Below are 11,417 nucleotides of genomic sequence, written 5' to 3' on the forward strand. Positions count from 1 at the left end.
TGCAACGGGAGAGGCCACAACAGTGAGAGGCCCGCATCCCGAAAAAAAAAAAAAAAAAAAAAAAAACATATCTGAGGGCTAAAAATGAAGAGGGAATGGGAGGAGACGATATTTAAACAGTTTGAACGGTTTCTTTCCTTTTCTTTATTTTTAAAGAAATGTGCTTGTCTATGATGATGTCTCTCCAGTGAAAGGATTACTCCTCCATTACTCTCTTGATACAATATTGTGCATGTTGTTTGTCTATACAGTGGCTTAAAATTTATTAACTTATACTGTACGTGTTTTGTATTCCTATGACAAAAAAATTGTCTTCAAAATTTTTAAAGTTTTCTTTATTTAATTTTTCCTCTTGGGGGTAAAGTTTGCTCTTACAAATAGTGATTGTAACAAATTGATCTATTTTGGAAGTTGCTACAGTGACATGCAGTTATATGTTCTGTTTTTAAAGAGGAGGGGGAGTAAAAGAAACACCAGTGTTAGCTTAATCTTAATGTCTGGTGTTTGTCATGGTGAAATTATAACTATTACAGGGTAGGAGAACAACGAATATGTTCTCTGAGTGAGGCTTTGTGTTTTTTGTCAAGTTACGCAGTGAACTATTTCTAAGGTCTATTCAGTGATTATTTTTCCAACTCCGTGTTTCTCTAAGAAATTTTTTCACACATGGACCATTCTTAGCAGTTTTCCTCAGTGGTGGAATATCTTGAATGTGAGTCATTATGTAACTGCCCTACATTGAGCAAATAAACTTATATATCTGAAAAAAAGAAATTTTTAATTAATAAATAAATTTGGTTCTATGGTACTTTCAATTATGTTTTGTTGAATTTATCTGTAAGTGTTAAATTCTTCTATTACCTTGGATAACAAAGATGAAGGGGATAAATTCATGGGATTGGGAAGGGCAGCTCTTATTTACAGTTGTATCTTTAGCTCCAGGCGTAGTACCTGGGATACATTAGATGGGCATTAACTATTTGCAAAATGAAAAAATACGTAAACTTCAGAGATGCTGGGAAGGGGATTTAATGAAAGAACAAATTCCAGATGATGACATTAGATGTTGTGATGTCTGATTATAGATCTTTAAATATAAAGGTCAAAGAAGGCTTTGAAGATAGCGTAATCATCCTGTAGAATCCAAACTGCACAGAAATCAAATGAAAGCATTTTTAATTAGTATCAGAAATTATCCTCAAGTTTTACACAATTAAAATGGATGAGAGTTTTTTTTTTTTTCATGCAATTTAATCTACCCAGTGAGACTGGTGCACGTCTACGTGGTTTGCCCAACCCATCACTGAAGGTATATAAAAGTCCCAAGGAAGCTGGTGATAGTCATACTTAGGAAACTTGCCCTTGATATGCAAACAACTCTACAGTTCCTAACACCATGAGTTACTATGGCAACTACTACAGAGGTCTGGGCTAGGGATATGGCTATGGCTGTGGCTAGAGAAGTGGCAGCTTCTGCAGACTGAGCTATGGCTGAGGCCATGGAGGCTACAGATACAGCTGTTGCCGCCCATCACGCTATGGAAGATATGGATCATCTAGCGTCTACTGCAAGAGTGAACTCATTCTTCTAACCACAGGAATCATCACATCATCCTGATTTAGTTCTACATTCATGTGCTTTTATCCCCATATATCAGCGTGTAGCTGCTTTCTTGATAAAACCAGTAGAGGATGACATGTGAGCTCTTCAAAATCAGGACTCATTTCCGGCAGCAAACACCGGAAGCAGGAACAGCAGCAAAGGGAATGACCTGGAATCTCACCCTTCAAGCTGTTCAGCCCTCTCTTTCCTTTTAAGATACCAAGATGTTACGAACTCCCATATTTCAATAAACTAATTTCAACAGCAGAGCAAACATATAGTTTCGTTTCCATTCATTTATTTTACAGAACTAGATCTAAGTTCTCTGGGGACAGGTGACTATGATTCCTTATTCATCATTGTATGCTCTGTGTTCATGACAATACCTAGTACATATAAGGCAGTCAAAGAATGTTTGCAGATTAAGAAACTTGTTCATGGTTTTCTATAATACAGAGCCTTTTATTTTTTTTGCGGTACGCGGGCCTCTCACTGTTGTGGCCTCTCCCGTTGCGGAGCACAGGCTCCAGACACACAGGCTCAGCGGCCATGGCTCACGGGCCCAGGAGCTCCACGGCATGTGGGATCTTCCCGGACCGGGGCACGAACCCGTGTTCCCTGCATCGGCAGGCGAACTCTCAACTACTGCGCCACTAGGGAAGCCCTAGAGCCATTTTTAATTTTCCCAATAATTATCTGGAACCTCATCTTAATTTTGGAATCATGACGTCTGTTCACTGACCCTATTTCTTCCCCCACACACACCCGCACATTACCGTTGAACATCTCTCCCCCAGGTATAATTTCTGTTTGTCCCAGGAGCTTAAAAATACCTCAAGAGTTCCATAGTTGAGTAGCACCCTATATGTTCCCCTTATGGAGTCAGGCAGAATACCTTGCAATTTGTCAAAAAGCTAAGTTAAAAATCGTTTGCTGTCAAAGCAAGACATAGGGTAGGAAAAGATATTTGCAATATATATCACTGGCAAACTTGTGCTCCTGGGCACCACTGGAAACAACCCAAATGTCTGTCAACAGTAAAATAGAAAAATTAATTGTAGTATGTTCTTACAAAAGAATACTACATGGCAATGACAATCACCAATCTAGAGTAACATCTAGAGCTTGCTACATGATCTGGAGCTACAAGCAACGATCTGGATAAATCTCACAACCACAGTGTTAGGTGAGGGAACCCAGGCACAACAGAATAGAATATGAGCCTCTTTATTTACATTCCTAGATAGAAAAACCTAGAACACAGGGTTAGCAGTCAGAATAGTGGTTACCTTTGAGGAAGTGGTATCTGGGAGAGGACCTGAGTGGGGTCTTCTAAGGTGCTGGAAATATTGCATTTTTTTAACTCATGGGTTTTTCAAATGCTCTCATTGTGATAAGTCATTGAGCTGACATCGTTTTGTGTATTTTTCTGCACGTCTGTTATATTCCAATTGAAAATAGTTAAAAATTGATAACACTGTACAATTTAAAACGAGTCAGCTAAGAACAGACAGTTCAAATTATTTACCAGACTCTTTTTTGAGTACCTATTCTGTATCCTCACAGGCTAGGATATATGGGAGTTTCAAATGACATTGCTTTTAGTGTTAAGACACTCAAAATCTAGCCAACTCTAGTAGGGGCATATGTGGGAGGGGGAGGCATGAGAAGGAGGTGACGAGTTCCTGCTCTAAAATCTAGGAGAGAATTAGGGAAGTTGTTCCTCATTACCCATGCTCCAACTTTAGGGTATCAACACATTGTTGGTATCTTTACTTTAGTCACAGAACTAATCATACATGAAGGAATAAGACAAAAATTTAAACAGTAACTACAGAGAAAATGAAGTGAAGCACCTGAATTAGGAAACCTTCTTGCCTATTGGTTTCTCTTTTTAGTTTGTATTGCAAGTACATTCTGCTCGATGAATACTGCTTTTGTTTGCATTCATTAGTGTTCTGCTGGTGATATAAGTAGGGGATGGGTATTATTAGCTGAGAAAAAAATGTAGAAAAAAATTCTCTGGGGAATTCCCTGGCGGTCCCGTGGTTAGGATTCCATGCTTCCACTGCAGAGGACCTGGGTTCCATCCCTAGTCAGGGAATTAGGATCCTACAAGTCACACGGCATGGACAAAAAAAGAAAAAAGAAAAAAATTCTAGAAAGAACATTAATAGAACTTCAATGGGAACTTTGATGCCTAAAAGTTGTTCTAGAATGATTTATAAAATTATATAGTAGGCTAAATTATCCTTTGATATTCTCTGAGAAAAGCTGTTACACTGTTGTGGAAGATACAAATATATTGAAGAAAATGGTGTATGCCGTTCTTTGAATTAACTTTAAGAGTAATTTATTCACTCATTAAAGAGGTTTGGAAAAGTAAAGATATAAAGTTAATGTTCTCTGTGTTACTGAAAGCTATTTTAGTTCAGTATTAGTAATTTTCTTTTTTTTTTATAAATTTATTTTTTTAACATCTTTATTGGGGTATAATTGTTTTACAATGGTGTGTTAGTTTCTGCTTAATAACAAAGTGAATCAGTTATACATATACATGTGTTCCCATATCTCTTCCCTCTTGCATCTCCCTCCCTCCCACCCTCCCTATCCCACCCCTCCAGGCGGTCACAAAGCACCAAGCTGATATTCCTGTGCTATGCGGCTGCTTCCCACTAGCTATCTACCTTACGTTTGTTACTGTATATATGTCCATGCCTCTCTCTCGCTTTGTCACAGCTCACCCTTTCCCCTCCCCATATCCTCAAGTCTGTTTTCTAGTAGGTCTGTGTCTTTATTCCTGTCTTAGCCCTAGGTTCTTCATGACATGTTTTTCCTTAAATTCCATACATATGTGTTAGCATATGGTATTTGTCTTTCTCTTTCTGACTTACTTCACTCTGTACGACAGACTCTAGGTCCACCACCTCATTACAAATAGCTCAATTTCGTTTCTTTTTAAGGCTGAGTAATATTCCATTGTATATATGTGCCACATCTTCTTTATCCATTCATCCGATGATGGACACTTATCTTGTTTCCATCTCCTGGCTATGTAAATAGAGCTGCAATGAACATTTTGGTATATGACTTTTTTTGAATTATGGTTTTCTCAGGGTATATGCCCAGTAGTGGGATTGCTGGGTCATATGGTAGTTCTATTTGTAGATTTTTAAGGAACCTCCATACTGTTCTCTATAGTGGCTGAACCGATTCACATTCCCACAAGCAGTGCAAGAGTGTTCCCCTTGCTCCACACCCTTTCCAACATTTATTGTTTCTATATTTTTTGATGATGGCCATTCTGACTGGTGTGAGATGATATCTCATTGTAGTTTTGATTTGCATTTCTCTAATGATTAATGATGTTGAGCATTTTTTCATGTGTTTGTTGGCAATCTGTATACCTTCTTTAGAGAAATGTGTATTTAGGTCTTCCACCCATTTTTGGATTGGGTTGTTTGTTTTTTTGTTATTGAATTGCATGAGCTGCTTATAAATTTTGGAGATTAATCCTTTGTCGGTTGCTTCATTTGCAAATATTTTCACCGATTCTGAGGGTTTTCTTTGGGTCTTCTTTATGGTTTCCTTTGCTGTGCTAAAGATTTGAAGTTTCATTAGGTCCCATTTGTTTATTTTTGTTTTTATTTCCATTACTCTAGGAGGTGGGTCAAAAAGGATCTTGCTGTGATTTATGTCATAGAGTGTTCTGCCTATGTTTTCCTCTAAGAGTTTGATAATGTCTGGCCTTATATTTAGGGCTTTAATCCATTTTGAGTTTATTTTTGTGTATGGTGTTAGGGGGTGTTCTAATCTCATACTTTTACATGTACCTGTCCAGTTTTCCCAGCACCACTTATTGAAGAGGCTGTCCTTTCTCCAGGGTACATTCCTGCCTCCTTTATCAAAGATAAGGTGACCATATGTGCGTGGGTTTATCTCTGGGCTTTCAATCCTGTTCCATTGATCTATATTTCTGTTTTTGTGCCAGTACCATACTGTCTTGATTACTGTAGCTTTGTAGTATAGTCTGAAGTCAGGGAGCCTGGTTCCTACAGCTCAATTTTTCATTCTCAGGAATGCTTTGGCTATTTGGGGTCTTTTGTGTTTCCACACAAATTGCAAAATTTTTTGTTCTAGTTCTGTGAAAAATGCCAGTGGTAGTTTGATAGGGATTGCACTGAATCTGTAGATTGCTTTGGGTAGTAGAGTCATTTGCACAATGTTGATTCTTCCAATCCAAGATCATGGTATACCTCTCCATCTATTTGTATCATTCTTAATTTCTTTCATCAGTGTCTTATAATTTTCTGCATACACGTCTTTTGTCTCCTTAGGTAGGTTTATTCCTAGATATTTTATTCTTTTTGTTGCAGTGGTAAATGGGACTGTTTTCTTGATTTCACCTTCAGATTTTTCATCATTAGTGTATAGGAATGCCAGAGTTTTCTGTGCATTACTTTTGTATCCTGCTACGTTACCAAATTCATTGATAAGCTCTAGTAGTTTTCTAGCAGCATCTTTAGGATACTCTATGTATAGTATCATGTCATCTGCAAACAGTGACAGATTTACTTCTTCTTTTCCGGTTTGGATTCCTTTTATACCTTTTCTTCTGTGATCGCTGTGGCTAAAACTTCGAAAACTATGCTGAATAAGAGGGGTGAGAGTGGGCAACCTTGTCTTGTTTCTGATCTTACTGGAAATGTTTTCAGTTTTTCACCATTGAGGACGATGCTGGCTGTGGGTTTGTCATATATGGCCTTTGTTATGTTGAGGAAAGTTCCCTCTATGCTTACTTCCTGCAAGGTTTTTATCATAAATCGGTGTTGAATTTTGTCGTAAGCTTTCTCAGCATCTATTGTGATGATCATATGGTTTTTCTCCTTCAATTTGTTATTATGGTTTATCACATTGATTGATTTGCGTATATTGAAGAATCCTTGCATTCCTGGAATAATCCCCACTTGCTCATGGTGTGTGATTCTTTTAATGTGCTGTTGGATTCTGTTTGCTAGTATTTTGTTGAGGATTTTTGCATCTATGTTCATCAGTGATATTGGCCTGTAGTTTTCTTTCTTTGTGACATCCTTGTCTGGTTTTGGTATTTTTATCTTGCTTCTTCGTCTGCTGTGTGTTTTTCTGTCTTCTCATTTTGCTTATCTTACTGTGTTGTGGGTCTCCTGTTAGCAGACTGCAGGTTTGTAGTTCTCGTTGTTTTTGGTGTCTGTCCCCAGTTGCTAAAGTTGGTTCAGTGGGTTGTGTAGGCTTCCGTGTGGAGGGGACTAGTGCCTGTGTTCTGGTGGATCAGGCTGGATCTTGTCTTTTTGGTGGGCAGGTCCACCTCTGGTGTGTGTTTTGGCGTGTCTGTGGACTTATGATTTTAGGCAGCCTCTCTGCTAATGGATGGGGTTGTGTTCCTGTCTTGCTTGTTGTTTGGCATAGGGTGTCCCGCACTGTAGCTTGCTGGTCGTTGAGTGAAGCTGCGTGCTGGTGTTGAAATGGAGATCTCTGGGAGATTTTCGCCATTTGATATTATGTGGAGCTGAGAGGTTTCTTGTTTACTAGTGTCCTGAAGTTGGCTCTCCCACCTCAGAGGCACAGCACTGACTCCTGGCTGCAGTACCAAGAGCCTTTCATCCACACGGCTCAGAATAAAAGGGAGAAAAAGTAGAAGGAAGGAAAGAAGGAAGGAAGGAAGGAAAGAAAGAAAGAAAGAAAGAAAGAAAGAGAGAAAGAAAGAAAGAAGATAAAATAAAATAAAGTAAAATAAAATAAAGGTATTAAAATAAAAAATAATTATTAAGAAAATAATTTTTTTAAGAATTAAAAAAAAAAAACGGACGGATAGAACGCTAGGACAAATGGTGGAAGCAAAGCTATACAGACAATATCTCACACAGAAGCATACACATACACACTCACAAAAAGAGGAAAAGGGGAAAAAATAAAAAATCTTGCTCTCAAAGTCCACCTCAATTTGGGATGATTCGTCGTTTGTTCATGTATTCCACAGATGCAGGGTACATCAAGTTGATTGTGGAGCTTTAATCCACTGCTTCTGAGGCTGCTGGCAGAGATTTCCCTTTCTCTTGTTTGTTCTCACAGCTCACAGGGGCTCAGCTTTCGATTTGGCCCCGCTTCTGCGTGTAGGTCAGCGGAGGGTGTATGTCCTTCGTTCAGACAGGACGGGGTTAAAGGAGCAGCTGACTCGGGGGCTATAGCTCACTCAGGCCGGGGCGGGGGAGGGAGGGGCACGGAGTGCGGGGCGAGCCTGCAGCGGCAGAGGCCAGCATGACGTTGCACCGGACTGAGGCGCGCCGTGCGTTCTCCCGGAAGAGTTGACGCTGGATCCCGGGACCCTGGCAGTGGCGGGCTGCACAGGCTCCCCGGAAGGGTGGTGTGGATAGTGACCTGTGTTTGCACACAGGCTTCTTGGTGACAGCAGCAGCAGCCTTAGCGTCTCATGCCCGTCTCTGGGGTCTGTGCTGTTAGCCGCGGCTCGCGCCCGTCTCTGGATTTCCTTTAAGCAGTGCTCTTAATCCCCTCTCCTCGCGCACCAGGAAACAAAGAGGGAAGAAACAGTCTCTTGCCTCTTCGGCAGGTCCAGACTTTTCCCCGCATTCCCTCTCGGCTAGCCGTGGTGCACTAACCCCCTGCAGGCTGTGTTCACGCCGCCAACCCCAGTCCTCTTGACCAAAGCTCCAGCCTCAGCTCCCAGCACCTCCCACCCCGGCGGGTGAGCAGACAAGCCTCTCGGGCTGCTGAGTGCCAGTCGGCACCGATCCTCTGTGCGGAAATCTCTCCGCTTTGCCCTCTGCACCCCTGTGGCTGTGCTCTCCTCCGCGGCTCTGAAGCTTTCCCCCTCCGCCACCCACAGTCTCTGCTCGTCAAGTGGCTCCTAGTGTGTAGAAACCTTTCCTCCTTCGCAGCTCCCTCCCACTGGTGCAGGTCCCATCCCTATCCTTTTGTCTCTGTTTATTCTTTTTTCTTTTGCCCTACCCATGTACGTGGGGAGTTTCTTGCCTTTTGGGAAGTCTGAGGTCTTCTGCCAGCGTTCAGTAGGTGTTCTGTAGGAGTTGTTCCACGTGTAGATGTATTTCTGGTGTGTCTGTGGGGAGGAAGGTGATCTCCGCGTCTTACTCTTCCGCCATCTTCCCAGGCAGTTTCTTTTATGACCCCACTGCTGACTAATATCTTTTACTTGACAGAAAAAATATACCACACATGAGCCTCTCCCTAAATTCAACTTTCCCTGAATGTTTGCTGAGATTTATCTCACATAAGATGGATTAAACTTTCAAGGCTTGGAAAAAAACTGTACATTCATTTCCAACTTACCAGCTAAATAGTGTGCCAATCTCATGTCATACTGGAAAGGAAGGCTTCAAGGATCATTCTGATGCCCCAGCAAGGGGTAGCATTCCATACCACCACGCAAGATGCTAAGACTGAGGCTTTAAAACCACCCTTAGATGCTCAAATTGAAATTGGCATTAATCATCTGGGCTATAATAAGTTTCAGGCCACCTGTCTGGAATAATTTTTCACTCTTGCTTGCGAATTTGGAAGGTGCTTAGAAATAGTAAAAAAAAAAAAGAAAAAAGGAAACTATGTGTTTTGCAAATGCCCCTGATTCATTGGTTATTTTCTTATCTATTATAACTGGACTATAAATGATAAATACCTATAAATAAAGATGTATGCTTTTGCTAGGTCCTCTATAATGTCTAATTTGTGGTAAGACCGTTGAATCCCAGTTGACTTCAGATCAAGGGCTATTTGTATTTATGACTTGAAATAATGTTTCTGTATTAGGATAGCTAGACTATGCTGTTGTAACAAATACACCCTCAACTCTCAGTGGCTTAATCCAGTAAGGTTTATTTGTGAGTTTTGTCTCAGTCTTATACAGGTCAGGCAGCTCTCCTTGGGGTTCTCCGGCAATTGCTTAGGGATCTGAGCCTCTTCCATCCTGTATCTTATTGTTCTAGTCATGCTTAAGGGAGAGGAGGGAACATGGAGAAGTCACACATTCTCTTCACTGCTTGGGATGGGATGTAACACATTAGTTCTGTTCACTTTCCCATTGGTGAGAGCTCAGTCACATGTCTCTATGTGTCCAGGAGTGGGTGACTCAGTAGTCTCTACTGTGGCCACTTTCCTCAACCAGAGCTCGTTTGTTTTGCACATCTAAGGGGGCCCTTTGCTCCATTTTGAAACTAATTTGTTGGTTTAACCCAAATGTAAATGTGATGGAGAAACCTTGGGTTCTGTCATCCAAAGCTTGGCCCAGCTTTGTTGCACTTACTTCTTTAATGTGCATTTCTTATATGTCCTTATTCGTTGATCCAAGTCAATTTGGGTCAGTTCATTGACCCAAGTCAATGAAAAACAAACAAACAAACACTGGCAAAATGGAGCCAAATATAGCTTTATGGTATATGTTGGAGATGACTTTCAATGTTAGCTACCATTCATTCAGTTAGTCATTCATCCTTTCGAATAATATTGAACACTGACATGTTCTTGACACCATGCAAAGCATATGGGAAGTGGTTATTAGAACTCCCTGCCCCTAAGTAGATGACAATCTAAAGAAAGTAAAGCTTAGGGAGATTTAGCAACTTACCTCATTTTAAACACAGATCCAGTCAAATTACAGAGCTGGAATTTGAAACCAAGTCAGCTTCCCCAAGACCCATGTTCCTAAATTTTATGCCTTACTTCCTCTGTGACAGGCAGAATTTCTGCAGTGGCCTACAGAAAAATATTCTTCCCTGAATCCGTGGAAGCTGGTAATTTGAGGAAATATCACTCCCTTGATTGTGTTATGTTGTGACACAGTTAACCCTTATTTGGGTGGGCTCGACTAATCACATGACTCCTTGATAGCAGAGAGTTTCTAGACAGGTAGCAGAAAAGGAATTCTGAGATTCAATGCATGAGGGAAATTCAATACAGTTGCTGGCTTTGAAGATGAAAGGGGCCCCATGTGAAGCAACGTGGGCACCCTCTAAGGAGCATATAGCAGCTCTTAGCTAACGGCCAGAAAGGAAACAGGTGCCTCAGACCTATAACCACAACCTGCTTGAACTTGGAATTAGTTTCATATCCTGAGCCTCCAGATAACAGCTCAGCCAGGCTGACTTTGGTCTTGTGAAATCCTAGGTAAAGAACCCAGTCAAGCTCACTAAATTTCTGACCTACAGAATTGTGAGATAATAAAATGTGTTGTGTAAGCTGCTAAATATAGAGTAACTTGTTTTACAGTAATAGAAAACTAATGTATTCCCTCAGGTTTAAAAAAAAATCCATCATTCTACCTTCTTTGGGTAATTTGATCAATCAGTTGTGAATCGAAACATGTCGTAGATGAACAGATGAAGATGTGGTATATGCATCTTCTGTATATATTCAGTATATATAAAACAGAATAATACTTAGCCATAAAAAAGAAGGAAATATTGCCATTTGTAGCAACACTGATGGACCTAGAGATTATCATACTAAGTAAAGCAAGTCAGACAGAGAAAGACAAATATCATATATTACTTATGTGAGGATTCTAAAAAATAATAATACAAAGAAACTTGTTTACAAAACAGAAATAGACTCACATAGAAAACAAACTTATGGTTACCAAAGGGTAAAGGCGGGGGAGGGAGGGATAAATTAGGAGTTTGTGATTAACAGATACACACTATTCTATATAAAATAGATCAAGAACAAGGACCTGCTGTAGAGCACAGGGAACTATATTGAATATCTTGTAATAACCTATAATGGAAAAGAATCTGAAAAAGATTATATG

This window comes from Neophocaena asiaeorientalis, unplaced genomic scaffold, assembly GCF_003031525.2.
Source record: "Neophocaena asiaeorientalis asiaeorientalis breed wild unplaced genomic scaffold, Neophocaena_asiaeorientalis_V1.1 scaffold45, whole genome shotgun sequence".
Taxonomy (NCBI): domain Eukaryota; kingdom Metazoa; phylum Chordata; class Mammalia; order Artiodactyla; family Phocoenidae; genus Neophocaena; species Neophocaena asiaeorientalis.